The sequence below is a fragment of the Berghia stephanieae genome, chromosome 5 (genome assembly GCF_034508935.2).
Source record: "Berghia stephanieae isolate SIO BIC M18660-M18661 chromosome 5, UCSD_Bste_1.3, whole genome shotgun sequence".
Classification (NCBI taxonomy): Eukaryota; Metazoa; Mollusca; class Gastropoda; order Nudibranchia; family Aeolidiidae; genus Berghia; species Berghia stephanieae.
Genome location: NC_088364.1, coordinates 60,281,197 through 60,299,362, shown reverse-complemented (window position 1 = coordinate 60,299,362; position 18,166 = coordinate 60,281,197). Strand labels below are relative to the sequence as shown.

Genomic DNA, 18,166 nt, shown 5'->3' with positions numbered 1-18,166 from the left:
CTGGATTAGCCAGGAGGCGGGTAGAAAGAAAATGGTTCAAATCCAGAGACGATGTGGATTTGAAACTGTACATCGCGGCCAGATGTGCGAAAGCCGTCAATTTCAGGGCCAAAAACAAATACTATGAAGCCAGCCTGAAAAACGTCGGACATTCGAGACAATTTGCCTTGACGAAGGAACTGCTGGGACAACAGACGCAAACAGCACTCCCATCGTAAATCGATCCTGCAGATCTACCATCTCGCTTTGGCACATTCTTAGACTCGGGACTGTCGATGAAGCATCGGGTTAATAATTTGGTTAGATCTCTCTTTTTCCAACAAAACAAATTGCTTCCATTAGACCGCTCGTATCTGAGGATGTGACCAAACACCTGGCTGTGTCCCTCGTAATGCCGGAATTGGATTATTGCATTGGTCTGTTGTTTGGCGTTTCACAATATAATCTGAGACGTCTTCAGATTGTCAAGAACATCGTTGCCAGGCTAGTATTTATGTTGAGGAAAGGATTAAATTCAAAGATTTTGTTTTAATCTATCATTGTCTTGAAAGTATTGCCCCTTCCAACCTTTCGACCAGTGATTCCACTAAACTAGTTGTCCCTCGAATACGCAAGATTGCTGGATGGAATAACATCATTTTCTCATTTCGGACCCTCTGTTTGGAAAGCCTTACCACAGAGCAATCATGAAAAAGAAGCTGTCTATTTTTAAACGTTCGCTTAAAACATAACTGTTTCGATTTTAGTTGATGAAATGAGACGCAGGTTAGGCGTCTGGTTTGTGTTGTGCCGTGTACGTGTGTGTGTGTGTGTGTGTGTGTGTGTGTGTGTGCGTGTGTGTGTGTATGTGTGTGCTTGTGTGTGTGTGTGTGAATAATCATGTTTCAACCAAAGTAATTTGTAGTTTATGCGCTTAGAATCTTGTGTCTCGAAGTTATAGCGCTTTGTAAGTTTTCATCATTATTATTATTAATGCAACTTTGTTGTGAATAGTTTCCCCACGAGAAAGAGATCCCACACACTGTTATTGTAAACATTTTAAAGTTAGAATCATTGCAAACGGTGAAAAAATCAACGGAATTTGACATTGTGAGAAAATGGATTGGTCTAACACTTTCTGTATTAAAAACTCGTGCTGTTACTTAAAATGTAAGCCCGCATGCAAAAATCACGCCACCGCATTTCGTAACTTTGGAGGAATTTGCGATATTCCGTACGAACTTGGAACGGACGATACTACTACTACTACTACTACTACTACTACTACTACTACTACTACTACTACTACTACTACTACTACTACTATAACAACAACAACTACTACTACTACTATAACAACAACATACTACTACTACATACTACTACTACTACTACTACTACTACACTACTACTACTACTACTACTACTACTACTACTACTACTACTACTACTACTACTACATACTACTACTACTACTACTACTACTACTATAACAACAACAACAACAACTAACTACTACTACTACTACTACTACTACTACTACTACTACTACATACTACTACTACTACTATTACTACTATACTACTACTTACTACTACTACTACTACTACTACTACTTCTACTACTACTACTACTACTACTACTACTACTACTACTACTACTACTACTACTACTACTACTACTACTACTACTACTACTACTGCTGCTGCTGCTGCTGCTGCTATTTTAAATGGTATAAGTGTTGTTGTTTTGATAAACCATTTCTTACATTTTATTATCTAATTTTGATTAGACATTACATATACTTTTAATCTCTTACTGATTTTTTAAAATTAAAATTGTTTTAAAGTCAATTTAAATTCTAAGAAAAGGCCGTATGTAAGAGAGTTAGCTTACAGCAAGGTGGTTTAATTTCACGGTGCTTGTATAACAGTTAAACTTGGTCATTATAATGAATACTAGAAAATTACTTACTTTTATCGGTGTTACTTGGTATTTGGGGAAAAAAGCATTGAATTACAGTTGGCATTCCTTATTTAGGCGTCCAGTATTATTTGGGCGTACGATATCATTTGGGCGTACCGTATTTGTTATTTGGGCGTACGGATTATTTGGGTGTGCGATCTGTGATTATTTGGGCGTAAAAACTGACCTTTGGTTAAAGGAATTGTGGGAACAGTTAACAATAGGATATAAAACAGAGTGTTAATAATAAAACGGGGATTCTACATTTTGATTTTATTCAGCATTCTACTTCACTATGAGTTGCACTTTCCTAGGATGGTGCAAGTTCTAATATCCTACTAAGAATATTTATTTTACGGACTTAGAATTATTACACGTATATATTGAAAATGGTTACATAGGCAAAATGACTTTACATTTGGACTGATTTTAAGGATTTGGAATTTATGAAACTGATTGAATTATAACCGTTCTATTTGATTTGGATTTCGAATTTATCACAAAAAATAAAGCAGTAAGAAATGAAACTTGGAATCTGAATTTTTATTTGGATGTCTTGATGTTGTATCTACATTCAATATTCATCATTGGCCCTTGAAATCTTTAGTCATTATTGTAATCGACAACGCAATTCAAATGAATATCATTACCATTGATCAAAAAGCCTATATACGATCATAAGCAAGTGTGTAACTACTACTACTACTACTACTACTACTACTACTACTACTACTACTACTACTACTACTACTACTACTACTACTACTACTACTACTACTACTACCACACTACTACACTACTACTACTACTACTACTACTACTACTATATACTAATACTAATACTACTACTACTATATACTACTACTATACTACTACTACTATTACTACTAATTCTAATACTAATACTACTACTACTACTACTACTACTACTACTACTACTACTACTACCACTACTACTACTACTACTACTACTACTACTACTACTACTACTACTACTACTACTACTACAAATACTGCTACTACTACTTCTACTACTACTACTATCGATTATATACTCCAGAGTACTATAACTTACGAGTTGAAATAATGAATAAAACATCATATATTTTGGTAGTATATTGCATATCACTTAAATCACTAGATCGACTCAATTCCATTCACGCCCTAATAGTCTGATCTTGACACCTCGACTGCCTCTCCTATCGCTTTTGTCTCTGTTTACGCGTTGTTCTATGGACACTGGTGTCAGAAAATATCTCTTGATTATATATCCAGATGGTTATGGAAGCGTTTAGGTCCCTATCTAGGACCAGTTGGAATTTCCGTTAGTTGTCTACCTTTATATTTGGAATTGTAATATGCAAGTCACAATCCAGCTTCTATGATCCAGGTATTTAGAGACACTCATCGTTCCATATTTTTATGGGGCATTTGGTATTATGTGAAAAATGCAATTTTCAGTTTAATACCGGCGACCCAAGTATTTTTAAAATTTGCATTAACAGTAATAACTACTGTTACCATAATCTACGGCAACAAAAATAATTCTTACAATAAAATGTCGAGCCTAAGTAAAAAAACACAAATATATTGTCTAAGTCTCATTGTTTTCATGTGGATTTTATCACCTCGAGAAAATACAGGATTTATACTGTTGGTGATTTGATTGATATCTTTAGATGGAATATGAGTAAGTGTGGGTTGTAAAACAGCAGTAAAAACATCTAGAAAAAAAATAATTTCACAGTTTTACCTCAACTAGTAATTCTTTTGCGATGAGTTTCTAGCCTAGGATTTTATTTTGCTAAAAACTGATTCAATTTTCTTTCTTGATGTCTATTTATCGCTTTAAAAGTCGGAAGATCAAACTAAGACCTAATATCAACACATGCCATTATGATCACAAACGGATCGTTTTCGTCCGTCATTACCTAGACTCACAGCTTTAATTCTGACTTCGTTTTAAAAATAATTGTATTGGAGTTTTAGCTTTCCGGTTGTTAATGAACAAGCATAAGACACATGCGAACTGTCCTTTTATAAAATGAAACAAGCATAGTTTTGATGGGGGGGGGGGGGGGGTACAAACATACACCCTTCATAAACAATTATTACATATAATATTGTTATATGTACACACCCGAGAACTCTACTCACTCTGTCCAATATCTCTTCCTATAAACACATTATATAGAAGGAACGTCGCCGATTTGACTTCGCTCTTTGCTTTGATTTTGGGACCGCAATTTGAGTAAATAGGGCTCACTAAAATATAAGTCGGACTATAAAGGTCTAAGTATGCATATAGATTTGCGCATTCGTGGGTTTCACTAATGGCGTAAAATACGGATACATTCATCTAGACCAGCATTCCTCCCTGCGTCTTCTTCCTGTTTCTATCTTATACACACACTCATACACTTTAGAGAGAGAGAGAGAGAGAGAGAGAGAGAGAGAGAGAGAGAGAGAGAGAGATATATATATATATATATATATATATATATATATATATATATATATATAGAAGAGGGAGAGACAAAGAGATAGAGAGAGAGAAAGAGGTGGTGGGAAAAACTATAGAATGCAAAGATCTAGTTGTTTGACTCATCAAATTACATTACTTTTGAAATCAGGGGTACTGCCCAAGAGTGGTTTTAACATACCTTAGATTAAGAACACAAACTGTTGAAATAGATGGCAAATCTTCAGATGAATTATTTGATGCATAGAGTGCTCCAGGAATGTGTCCTCGGGCTTATTTATTTTTTTAATGTATACACATCCGCTTTCTAAAAATTTTATTTATCATGGTATGAACTACCACTTTTATGCTGATGACTTACCAATTTACAAAAGGGATACCCCTGATAAAAATCTATCTTTTACTGTTCAATGATGGAAGACAAGGAGAACCTCTCCATTTTAAACGACTCCGAAACAATGCCGAATATTGGATACAATGAAGTCAATAGATTTACGTCTTTGAATTACTATCCAGAACAAACGTTTCTGTGTATTTGTTTTTATTCCATTGCTTATTGATTCATTTGGGCTATTTGCATATTAATTTTCATGTATTTTTCTTTAAACGGTTTTTAAAATGTCAGTGGGTGTATTGCGGAGATAGTATGTATCTCAATGATTAGTTTCATATTGAAGATAGTAGGTTCTCCGATGATCCAGAGAAACCGTGAGCTCTAAATACGTAATTTGTTGTGGATTGTTTATAATGTAGTGCAGTCTATTCATTGAAAAGATTATTTTCTTTCTATGTTTTTCTAATCATTTTGATATATGAATTGCTGCTGTTATAAAGATAGTTTTTCATGGACTTCCTTGGGTCGATTCAAGTTGTTGAACGTTCGAAATGTAAATTAAGAGAGATTAGATGAAGAAAAAAGGTAATCTGTTCACCTGGACACTGAAAGACATTGCTCATGATATATGGGGAAAATATAACTAATGGTGATAACAAATTAGTTCAAAGAAACAAACCAACATGTCGCAATCACTTGCTTTTCGTTTTTTAAATAGGAAATCCGTTCTCATAACACTCCCGAGTCCACATGAAAGAGAAATTAAATAAACATACAAACTCGAGAGGGTCAAGAAAACAATATAATATCCATATTAATTTTTGGCCCATTGGCCCGAGTGCACACTCTGAATACAAAAAGACATAAATTGGATACTCAGACCATTCTGAGAAAGGTCAATTGTCTTGTTCAGCAATAATATACGCTGGAATCTTGTTTATTAAAAATAACCTTGTAAAGTACTCATAATTCTGTTTTGTAAAACATCGTGTCACAATATTGGCCATTCATTGAGATTGAGCACAATTGAGATAATGACATGATTATGTACATAAAACATTATATTGGACGAAATGTGTCTAAAACTGATAATAATAATAATAATAATAATAATAATAATAATAATAATAATAATAATAATAATAATAATAATAATAATAATAATTAATAATAATATAATAATGATATAATAATGATAATAATAATAATAATAATAATAATAATAATAATAATAATAATAATAATAATAATAATAATAATAATAATAATAATAATAATAATAATAATAATAATAATAATAATAATAATAATAATAATAATAATAATAATAATAATAATAATAATTTATTGTATCCTAAAAAGGATTTTTTTGTGCTGACGTGTTATAATTCACACAATAAGATAAAAGTATAATGGAAATAAGATGTATAAAAAAGGAGCAGCTCCATAACCAGAGCCGCGCTTTATAACATGAATAATTTCAACACTGTAAAATAGTTAAAAATGTCGCTATAAATTGATAATTTAAAAAATTGCAAAACTAATAAATTAATAAATTAATATTTACATTACTTGAAAGTAAAAATGTGAAATCATTATATAAAATGATTATTGTTTGTTGTTATAAAGCCTAATACTGGACGGCAGAAAATATTTTCGGTGTCTCTCTGTTTTTGTTGAAATAGAGAAAGGGCGAGCACTCCTTCCTGACATAATAACCGATGGTCTTAGTGGATGATTCTGGTAATTTAATATTGTAGTTATTTTACTAATACAAAATTTATCGTATAAAAGATCTACATCGTCAACAACATTTATATAGCGTTTAATGGATTTTTTAATATTTGAATTTATTTTGTTCCTTTCCACTGCTAAGCAATTGCCTCCCCAAGCTGTTATACAAAATGACAAGACACTTTCGATTACTGCTCTATAAAATAATGTGCAGAGGGTTTTATCTATTCTAAACTGAGAAAGTTTTTATAAAAATTATGCACATCGTATGCCTAATTATTTTCAAGTGTTCATCCCACATGAGCATGTCATCAATCGTTACACGAAGGTTACACGTTGTAGTGAGGAACTTGCTGGACGAATTGGTCCTTTAATTTTAACTGTTTTATCGGTTCCTTCACTCTCCTAAAGTCAATCACTGGCTCCTTTGTCTTGCTTATGTTAAGCTCTAGGTGGTGGGAATTACACCAAGACACAAATCTATCAATTTCTTGCCTATAAGCCACTTCGTTGCCATTTGTTATGAAGCCTTGAAGAGCGGTGTCATCTGCAAACTTTATTAAACGTACACTCAGGTTTTTACTGCTACAGTCGTTCGTGTATATTGTGAATAATACAGGGGACAATACACAACCTTGAGGAGCACTAATATTTGTAGTTATACAGGAAGATATGTTTTGTCCCAATTTGGCATATTGTGCTCTCTACGTAAGACATTCGAGCACCCAAGCAATTATATTCTTATTTAAATTCAGACTAGTCAATTTTTGAACAACCAACTGAGGTTGCCTTGTATTGAACGCTGAAGAAAAATCTGCAAAAAGCAATCTGGAATAGCTCTTAGCGTGATCTAGATGCCTGTAATTGTTGTTTGTAAACAGCAGAATGACATCCTCTACGCGACGTCCTGGTTTCTAAGCAATTTGATGACTATCACTCAATGGCATAAACTGGTTCCTAATTTTAACAAGAACATGTTTTTTCTAAAGATTGCATAACTATTGAAGTCAATGCAACAGGTCTGAGATCGTTTATTGATTCAATTTTGTCTTTTTTTGGAACAAGAATAAGTTTTCCAAATTTCAGGGATCAAAACGCATTGGAAGGACCAGTTAAATATATGTGTATAAATGGGGGAAAGCTGATGGCACATTCTTTTAATGATTTTTCCTTTCAATCCATCCGGTCCAGCAGCCTTCCTCTCGTTTAGTTTCGAAAATACGAATCTCGTTTCTTCTTCACTGACCTCAATAGTCATTTCATCTTCCAAAGCCCTGTCTGATTTATGTTATTCATTTTCAATATCAAATTTGTTTGCTGTGTCGAAACGTGAATAAAATGTATTTAGAGTTTCAATTTCGATATCTTCTGATATAATCGTGGGCTTTGGATTATAGTTGACAGCAGTTTTAAGACCCCGCCACGTGATGAAATGAAGAGATGAGTGTGTAGTTTGCCTAACCGGCAGCCGTGTTGTTATTTCTCTCCCTATTTGTGTGATTTTTATTGATTTCTAAAACAAAAGTCTGGAATATTTTTATACAGTCGTTTTAATAAAGTTTTATTTTACATTGTGATATATATTTCTCGGAAATTCATAAGAGGATTTTTAGATAAATTAACATTTTAGTGGTGTAGATCCCATTGTTTGAAGTATTGTACTAGCCATTTATTGTTTACACTTACGTTAAGATTTTTAGTCACGATGTGCCAAATCTATTTTTATCCGTATTACTACAACATTTATTGGAATGACACAGAATCGTCTTGGTATCAGGGTAACAATAATAGCAGTAATAGCCAGCGGCTACGACCAAGTCGTGGTGGTGTACGGAAACGAAGAAAAATAAATATTCAAATAGGTCACAGACCACCGCCCTTTCATTCTAATAGAGCACTTAAAGTACATAACACACAACGGTGCCCAAGGTCTCTGATCAACATACCAGTCAACGACACTCACAACATGCCAATAGTAAACGACACATCAACATCTCAACAAAACATAATGACAACAGCTGATCATTTTGATGGGATGCAGGACTTAAGTAAACCTAATGAGAACGTGGCTTGTGAAAATAAGACAATAACAACAAAGGGGGGAAGAGGGGTCAATATGAGGCCAAATGAAATAAAAAGAATCAATAACCAAATCAACTCAAATCATAACACGCTTAATATAGCAAACAGGCAAACTAACAGTGACCGTAATGGTGAACCGAGAAATATGTTTAGAACTATGACCATAAACTTTCAAAGTATAATTCCAAAACTACCGGAATTTTGGAAATTGATATCAGACATAAAACCAGAAATAATCATAGGTACTGAAACATGGCTACATTCCGAAATAAAGGACAGTGAAATATTTCCACCAGAGACATATTTCAACGTGTTCAGGAAAGACAGAGAAGATAGGTATGGTGGGGTGCTGGTTGCAACAACAACGAACCTCTCAGTATTAAAGCTTGACATTCAAACAAAATCAGAATCGGTGATCGTAAATATCAAATCAGAACAAGGCCTACTCACTGTGGGCGCTATGTATAGAACACCTTCAAACTCCACTATGGAACAAATGACTGAGATAACACGCTGTATTGATAGCCTAGACCCGAAAAATGTACTCTGGTTAAGCGGAGACCTGAACCTACCTGATATCAATTGGGAACAAGAAAAAATAATCAGTTACCAATATCCTTCATTTATAAACCAAGCATTTATTAACAAATTGCAAGATTTTGGCCTTAGTCAAATAAACAAAATTCAACAAGGGGTACATATATCCTAGACTTATTTATCACAAATCGACCAAATTTAATTGCCAAGTGTACAACCATTCCAGACATGAGTGACCATGACATCCTGATCACGGAAAGCATTATCAAAGCAAACAAAATCACACAAAAATCACACCCTATTACTATTTGGAAAAAGGCAAATATTGCCGAAATGCGTACAGAAACACGTCTTTTTAGTGAAAACATAATTAATCAACATCTCGAAAGCACTGAGGATGTTTGGACTGCCATCAACGCCCACCTAAACAAAATGATGACCAAACATGTACCAACGAAGAAAAGCTCAAGGAAATTTCACCAACCATGGATAAACACCACTGTCAAACGATTATCTAGACGGAAACAAAAGGCATGGAGCAGAGCATGAAGGTCCAACAGTAAGAAAGACTGGTGCGATTACGCCCGACTGAAAAAAGAAACACAAAAAGAGAGTAGAAAAGCCTATCATAATCATGTTAAGGAACTTGTCAGTGAAGACTCAAACAAAAAGCTCTGGAAATTTATAAAAAGTAGGAGGTGCGATTCGGTTGGTATAGCGCCCCTTGTATTATACTCTGATGCAAAGGAAAAAGCAGACATACTTAATAACCAGTTTTGCTCTGTTTTAGCTTCAGAAGCTCATACCAAAATTACCACTCAACAACTACAAGGCGAAGAAAACGATTCCAACACTATGGCCGAAATCAATGTGACAGTAGAGGGCGTTTCCAAACTCCTCTAGATCCAAAGAAAGCATGTGGCCCAGACAAAATACCATCCCATCTCTTAAAGATATTGAGTAACGAATTTGCACCTGCCCTCACACATTTGTTCAAACTCTCTCTTGAAACGGGAGACATACCAATTGTTTGGAAGCACGCTCTTGTCCAACCCATCTACAAGAAAGGTGATAGAAGCAGGGCTCAAAACTACCGTCCAATTTCATTAACTTGCATTTGCTGCTTACTGTTAGAGCATATTGTGAGATCCTCAATAACTGAATATCTCGAAACTAACAGTATTTTTTGTGATGAACAGCAGGGATTTAGGAAACACCACTCATGTCAAACTCAACTTCTATCATTAACACATGATCTGTCAGCTGCTATTGATAAAGGTGGTCAAATTGATCTAGTACTACTGGACTTTGCCAAGGCCTTCGACAAGGTTCTCACCATCGGTTAATCCAGAAATTGTATGACGTTGGTATCAGGAACAAAACCTTACAATGGATTGCAACTTTTCTGGACAATCGCACCCAACAAGTTCTTGTCGACGGCGAGACTTCCACTATCGGGATGGTGACATCCGGCGTACCTCAGGGCTCAGTCCTGGGCCCGTCCTATTTTTAGTGTACATAAATGATCTTCCACGAGGTATAAGGTCAAATGTGCGCCTCTTTGCTGACTACACAGCATTATATAATCAGAAAAGAACAACAGACGACTGCAAAACACTAAATGACGATCTAGCTAAATTACAAGAATGGGAAACAATAAATCAAATGGAATTTAACGTATCAAAGTGCAATGTTCTAACCATCACAAATAAGAAAGCACCTATTACATTTAAATACCAACTTCATGGTCAAAACCTGGACCATGTAAAGACAGCAAAATACCTTGGCATTGAGTTTGCTAAAAACCTCAAATGGAATGACCACATATGTCACCTGGCTTCAAACAAGCGCTTACATCACCCGCAATTTAAAAAGATGCCCAATCGCAACTCAAACCCTTGCTTTTAAAACTATTGTTAGAACATTTTTGGAATATGGCAGCTCAATTTGGGACCCATATACAAAGAAAAACATCGACACCTTAGAAAATATCCAAAGAAAAACAGCAAGACGCATCACAAACACATTCGATCCTTTCTCAAGTGCGTCGGAAATATCACAACGGATTGGCCTTGAACTTCTGGAAAAGAGAAGAGAGATAGATAAACTTAAATTGTTCCACAAGATCTACTACAAAAATTCGTGCCTTAAACTTCCAAACGACATCAAAGATATCGGCACAAGAAATACGAGGGGACACACAGCAAGAGTAACCATCCCAACATCAAAAACAGACGCCCACATATATTCGTTTTTCCATTCCACTGCCCGACTATGGAATAGCCTTCCAGCTGAAGTGGCTGAAAACGGTTGCCAATATGCCTTCACGCGATTGCTAGAGTTCACAACGTGGCTTTTTAATCTATGTGTTTTGGTTTTGTTAATTAGTATTATGTGCAGAGTTTTAGCAAGTTTAAAATGTAAAACCCTACAAACTGTGGAGTGATCCTCGACAATATTGGAGGTTTCCACAAGACGAAGAAGAAGAAGACGTGTCCTTTATATCCCCAGAAGAATAGCATTTTTCAATTTTATTTTTGTACTTGTCTCTGCAACTAGATATTACTCTCTTTATCTCTTTTTGTTTTGTTTTATATATTTTTTGTTTCCACTAGTAAAGAGAGAATTCTTTTGGTTCAATAAAAGTTTTAGATCTTTTGTTATCCAAGGCTTGTTGTTAGGATAATATCTAGTTCTATATTCTATGGTATTGAACAAGAAAATGATGGTATTGATGAAACATTTCCCTTCCATTGAGAAAGCAATCTAAGTTCCAATATTGCATATTAAAAAAATTATTTTAAACGATAGGACCAAGATAAATGGAAGGCTTCGTATGGAAAAAAAACAGACAATGGACGTACAAACCCTTCGTCAGCATAACAATACACAAATAAACGTGGAAAACAAATAGAATATAATGAAAAATAATTTGCATCGTCTGTACTCAATGGTGGTTGCAGTATGAATGAAATGTTAGCGTGGCGTGGGTAGAGGATAGGGTGCCCCAGGGGGGGGGGTGATCCAATTGATAAAAAAAGGTCAGCGTCAGACATAGTAGTAGTAGTAGTAGTAGTAGTAGTAGTAGTAGTAGTAGTAGTAGTAGTAGTAGTAGTAGTAGTAGTAGTAGTTGTTGTTGTTGTTGTTGTTGTTGTATAGTAGTAGTAGTAGTAGTAGTAGTAGTAGTAGTAGTAGTAGTAGTAGTAGTAGTAATAGTAATAGTAGTAGTAGTAGTAGTAGTAGTATTAGTAGTAGTAGTAGTAGTAGTAGTAGTAGTAGTAGTAGTAGTAGTAGTAGTAGTAGTAGAAGAAGAAGTAGTAGTAGAAGTGGTGGTAGTGGTAGTGGTAGTAGTAGTAGTAGTAGTAGTAGTAGTAGTAGTAGTAGTAGTAGTAGTAGTAGTAGTAGTTGTTGTTGTTGTTGTAGTAGTAGTAGTAGTAGTAGTAGTAGTAGTAGTAGTAGTAGTAGTAGTAGTAGTAGAGAAGTAGTAGTAGTAGTATAGTAGTAGTAGTAGTAGTAGTAGTAGTAGTAGTAGTAGTAGTAGTAGTAGTAGTAGTGTAGTCAGTAGTAGTAGAAGTGGTGGTAGTAGTAGTGGTAGTATTAGTAGTAGTAGTAATAGTAGTAGTAGTGGTAGTGGTAGTAGTAGTGATAGTAGTAGTAGTAGTAGTAGTAGTAGTAGTAGTAGTAGTAGTAGTAGTTGTAGTAGTAGTAGTAGTAGTAGTAGTAGTAGTAGTAGTAGTAGTAGTAGTAGTAGTAGTAGTAGTAGTAGTAGTTAGTAGTAGTAGTAGCAGCAGTAGTAGTAGTAGTAGTAAGTAGTAGAAAGCTGTAGTGAAACAGTAGGGGGCAGTGGAGGGGGCGAGGTGAAAAAATCACAGCGGAGGTGGGGTGAGGGGGGGGGGGTTGGATAAGCGAAGGTCGAATCTTCTGCAATAGGATGTTCCTAACCTGATCGGCATGGGGGTGATGCGTGAGGACTAAAATGGGACGCTGTGTCTCCTGGGAATTATGGGAACCTCCAGGCGGGCGAAGACACCCACAGAGTTTTCTCAGAACCCCCGTTGGTAGCATATCGTCGGGATCGTAACCTGAGGGATTTCCCTGTCAGAAGCCGCCTGGAACCCATACCCAGGGATGGGCCAAAAGCCAGATCGTGTATGCGACCCCGATAAAAGACTTATGAGCACATGTGGGAGTACGACAGAGTCAGTTTTACAGACAAGATTTGGGACATCAGGCAGCCATTTACTTGCACTGACCATAATGTAGTCTATGCCATTACGTGCTCCCTGTGTGGGGTTGCTTACGTTGGTGAGACCGGAAAGAAGCTGGGTGACAGATTCGTGCAGCACTTGCATGACAAATCGAACTGTGCAGACACAGCAGTGGCCAGATACTTCAATCTTCCGGACCACTGCGATGTACAGTGTGTGCGTGTGTGTGTGCTTAGCTTTTGCCATTCGGACACTTCCGCCCGCCGACGTTGGGTAACTTACCTGATCAAGTCGTTGGGAACGACTACTCCACGCGGATTGACCACAAATAACCGCCACTTCGTATCCCGATGTGCAATAACCTCTTAGTCAATACTATCTTTGAGCCTTTAAGATGTCAACGTCACCCGTATTCATAACCATTGCTGCTCTCATTGCTGCCACTACAGCTACTACTGTTACTGCTACTACTACTACTACTATCACTACTACTACTACTACTACTACTACTACTACTACTACTACTACTACTACTACTACTACTACTACTACTACTACTACTACTACTACTACTACTACTACTACTACTATACTACACTACTACTACTACTACTCTACTACTACTTCTACCACACACTATACTACTACTACTACTACTACTACTACTACTACTACTACTACTACTACTACTACTACTACTACTACTACTACTACCACTAATATGTCTTTTATCTTCCAGTATTTTCTGGAAGGTTCTGCTCCCTGACGCTGACCTTTTCTTATCAATTGGATCACCCCCTGGGGCACCCTATCCTCTACCCACGCCACACGAACATTTCATTCATACTGCAACCACCATTAATTGAGTACAGACGATACAAGTTATTTTTCATTATATTTTATTTGTTTTCCACGTTTATTTGTGTATTGTTATGCTGACGAAGGGTTTGTACGTCCATTGTCTGTTTTGTTTCCATACGAAGCCTTTCCATTTTTACTCTTTTGTTAGTATTTTACAAACACCGGCTTCAGGCAACCCTTACCGTTTTCGACCTAGGTGGAATGAAATGTACAAAAAGGACTTCAAACTGTCAAAGGAAGTTGGAAGCAGTCATCTATGTGCACAATTCACCGTTGCAAAACAAGGCTGAAATAAAATTACTTCACTTCATTGTGAAAGGACTGCGAGTTGTGTTTTTTTTTCTATTCCAATTTATAGTATCTATTTGAATTATACTCTGTTTGACAAATAAGGAGTCTTGAGGCGGCACAATATACGATGAACACTTTTGCAAGTGTTAGGTCGCACCTCAGAGATAAAAAACTCGAATGAATGACAAACTTTAACTTTTCTTGTCGGAGAGAACTAAACTAATATCATCATCATCATCGTTCAATGAACTTGCAATAGTATAGTAAAAGTAAACAAGATTCACTTTCATGATAATAGGTCATATCAAACTTCAGATTGTATATATATTGGAATATCGTCGTCTAACGTGCAACCATTACTGTAAGATTCTAAATTATATATTTTTCACAATAATAATACACAGTACCATGCAATATTTCATTCATTATATGAGATATAGACATACTATGGATCCCCACAAAAATACTGAACTCCTCCAATGAAAAAGTCAACGTCACTGACCTGGCTGGATATGTCCCTTACCCTTGGCACAATCAATAGGCATGTACTATTAAACATATTGAAATACCTAGTTTTAGGAGACGAATATCGTATAATTCAGTGCCTTCTCAGAAATGACATTAAATGCAAAATAATACTGCTCTAAAGCCATATTATATGTCGAAACTCCCCAAGGAGGTTTTCGTCTTATACTTTTTAATATATATTTTGAACACGCTCATAGATATTTAGGACCCAATAAAAAACATGAAACAGGAGAAATATAAAATTTTCAATCAGAAAAAATATACGCTGATGATACTTATGGAAGATATCAAAAAGTGAAGAAAATAGAATGCAAAAATTCAAATCCACAATCTCAAAGTCAATATTAACAAAACCAAGTTGACAACAATCTTGTAGAATGAGTAAAAAAGAAAAAAAGATGGAACATTGCTTGGAAATAAAGAAATGACTCTTAATACCTATCTCCTGTATGGAGCAGAACAAACAAAATCAAGTTGAGAACTCTAATAAAACTAAACAATTCATTGGTAAAATGTATCCTGTTGTATAATTCAGGCACCTGTGTTTTAACTAAAGCTGACGAAATGAATAAATAGAAGTTTCTCATAGAGATCAATTGCGTGTATTGTGCATACACTAGTTAATCGAAATCAAACAAAAGTTTATATAAAATGTGTAATAAAAATGCCTTGTCAATTCAACCTCTGGAGGTAGGGTGTAAAATTATATATTTTTCGTCGTAAAACCTAAAATTTCCGCCAAAAAAGATATGATACACGTTTTCTCTGTTCAAAACAAACAAACATTGAGACCACCAATATCAACATTACTTCTAACTCTCGATAAAAACTTGAAACAACTCAACGACATAACCAGATTAAAATCAGAGATCTGCAATCAGTAAAATGACACACGGGAAGAGAAGAGAAGAGAGAAGGAGAGAGAGAGAGAGAGAGAGAGAGAGAGAGAAGAGAGAGAGAAGAGAGAGAGAGAGAAAGAGAGAGAGAGAGAGAGAGAGAGAGAGAGAGAGAGAGAGAGAATCCTCACGCAAGAACAAGAGGAACGGCTGTCACTGCGAAGTCGAATGACATCGAAAACAGAGCAGCGAGCAACGTGGCTCAGCGGTACGGTCTTTGCTCCGTACCTGGAAAGTACCGAGTTCGATCACCCGCCGCTGCCCTGTGCGGCATTGAGCAAGTCACCTCGACTAAGCTCAATTTGCGACGCTGTACTGCGGCTCACGCCTGGATTATTCCAGTCTTCCCTTGGAATAGACCCTAGAGAAAACTTTCCCCTATGGGATGAAGAATGAAGGGATTTTTTTTTTTGGGGGGGGGGGGGCAGTAAGTCAAATGATTTACAATTACCGGATTTTCTCCTTTGTCAACAATAGACGATGTATGAGACACTAAAGGCAAATGAGAGATAACAGGATGTCGTTTTAAAGGGGTCATCCTTTTATCCCCAATTCGACTTTTTGTCAATGATACGTTTGATATCAGGATCTATTTTTATGTAATACGACCATGTGAGAGATGAGGCAATATTAATGTCAAAAGAAATAGCTATAAGCTACTATTTTTGTTTTTTATTTTCACGAATTGTATTTGTCACCGTTGAAGATAGAAGTAGCGAAATAATGACCCAAAAACGCAAAGCAAATATCAGAGTACCAATTTGGAAACGGCAAAATCACTTGAAAATCAAGACTTCCGTTGGTGACATTTCAACAAAACAAAAACACGGCGAAGAAATCAAGAAGTCTGTACAGAAGTGCATAGATCAAAACTACCCTGAAAAAAATGGACAAGAATCTATACAGATGGTTCATGCAATAAAGAACACACGTGCGGGGGCCTGGGAGTGCACATCGAGTACACAAATGGTCAACAAAAGGAGATCAGCAAACCGACTGGTACTCGCACTTCAATCTACAAGTCAGAGGCAGATGCAATCCATGAAGCTGTTAAGCAAATCCTCTCAGAAAATGAAAAGCCAAGACACATAGTGATTTTAACAGATGCTAAGAAAATTCTGGAGGATATAATGATGTCCTTTGCGGATGATATAGACGCCTTGGTGGAAGACTTCATGAAGCTAAGCAAGTTTACCAACATTGTACTGCAGTGGATTCCAGGACACTGTGGGATACTTGGAAATCAGATCGCTGACCAACTGGCAAAGGCAGGCAGTCGCATGCAGCAACCCTCCCCAATGTACTCAACAGGAGAAATTAACAAAATGGCCAAATTTATCCAGTCTCAGAGATGGAGAGAGAAGCACCCAGAATACAACATGAATGACCCAATCAAGGTGCTCAACAGAAAGGAACAGGTCATCATCTTCAGACTGAGAACTGGACACAACCAGTTAAAGGAACATATGTGGAGGATGTCCAGAGCAGGTGCCTCTGGTCAATGTGACTGCGGACTTGAAAATGAAAATGGACATCATGTCCTAATGGAATGTCCAAGGTACAACCAGTTGAGAAGGAACTTCTGGCCTGATCCAACCCCATACTCAAAGAAGCTGTACGGCAGTGAGGACGACCTCAGGACCACTGTGGGCTTCATTCACCAGACCGGACTGACCATGTGACGCGACGGGAACGAAGAAGAAGAAGACCCTAGAGAAAACTTTCCCCTATGGGATGAATGAAGGGATTTTTTTTTTGGGGGGGGGGGGGGGCAGTAAGTCAAATGATTTACAATTACCGGACTTTCTCCTTTGTCAACAATAGACGATGTATGAGACACTAGAGGCAAATGAGAGATAACAGGATGTCGTTTTAAAGGGGTCATCCTTTTATCTCCAATTCGACTTTTGTGTCAATGATACGTTTGATATCAGGATCTATTTTTATGTAATACGACCATGTGAGAGATGAGGCAATATTAATGTCAAAAGAAATAGCTATAAGCTACTATTTTTGTTTTTTATTTTCACGAATTGTATTTGTCACCGTTGAAGATAGAAGTAGCGGCTGGCAGCAGCAGCAGTTGCTTCTCGTATCTTTAAGATTGTTTGATTAATTTATCGAGTGAAATGTTCAATTAAAAAAATAAAGAGAGAGAGAGAGAGAGAGATAGAGAGAGAGAGAGAAGGAGAGAAAATGGGATAAAGTAAGTGGAAAGGTAGACAGGTTGTGTATAACCACTATTAGAAAACAACTATAATTACGACTG

At 36.3% G+C, this 18,166-nt stretch overlaps 1 protein-coding gene across 5 annotated transcripts in view; it reads right to left on the bottom strand.

The window, feature by feature from the left end:
- LOC144973354 (uncharacterized) overlaps positions 1 to 17,972 on the bottom strand; it is a 29,038-nt gene extending 11,066 nt beyond the window's left edge. Inside the window, exon 1 of one of the 5 annotated variants that reach the window (XM_078915674.1) lies at positions 17,944 to 17,972. The gene's annotated coding sequence lies outside the window, so the exon portion shown is untranslated. The other 4 variants (XM_078915673.1, XM_078915670.1, XM_078915671.1 and 1 more) reach the window with 4 other exon arrangements.
- Between the last annotated feature and the right edge of the window lie 194 nt (positions 17,973 to 18,166).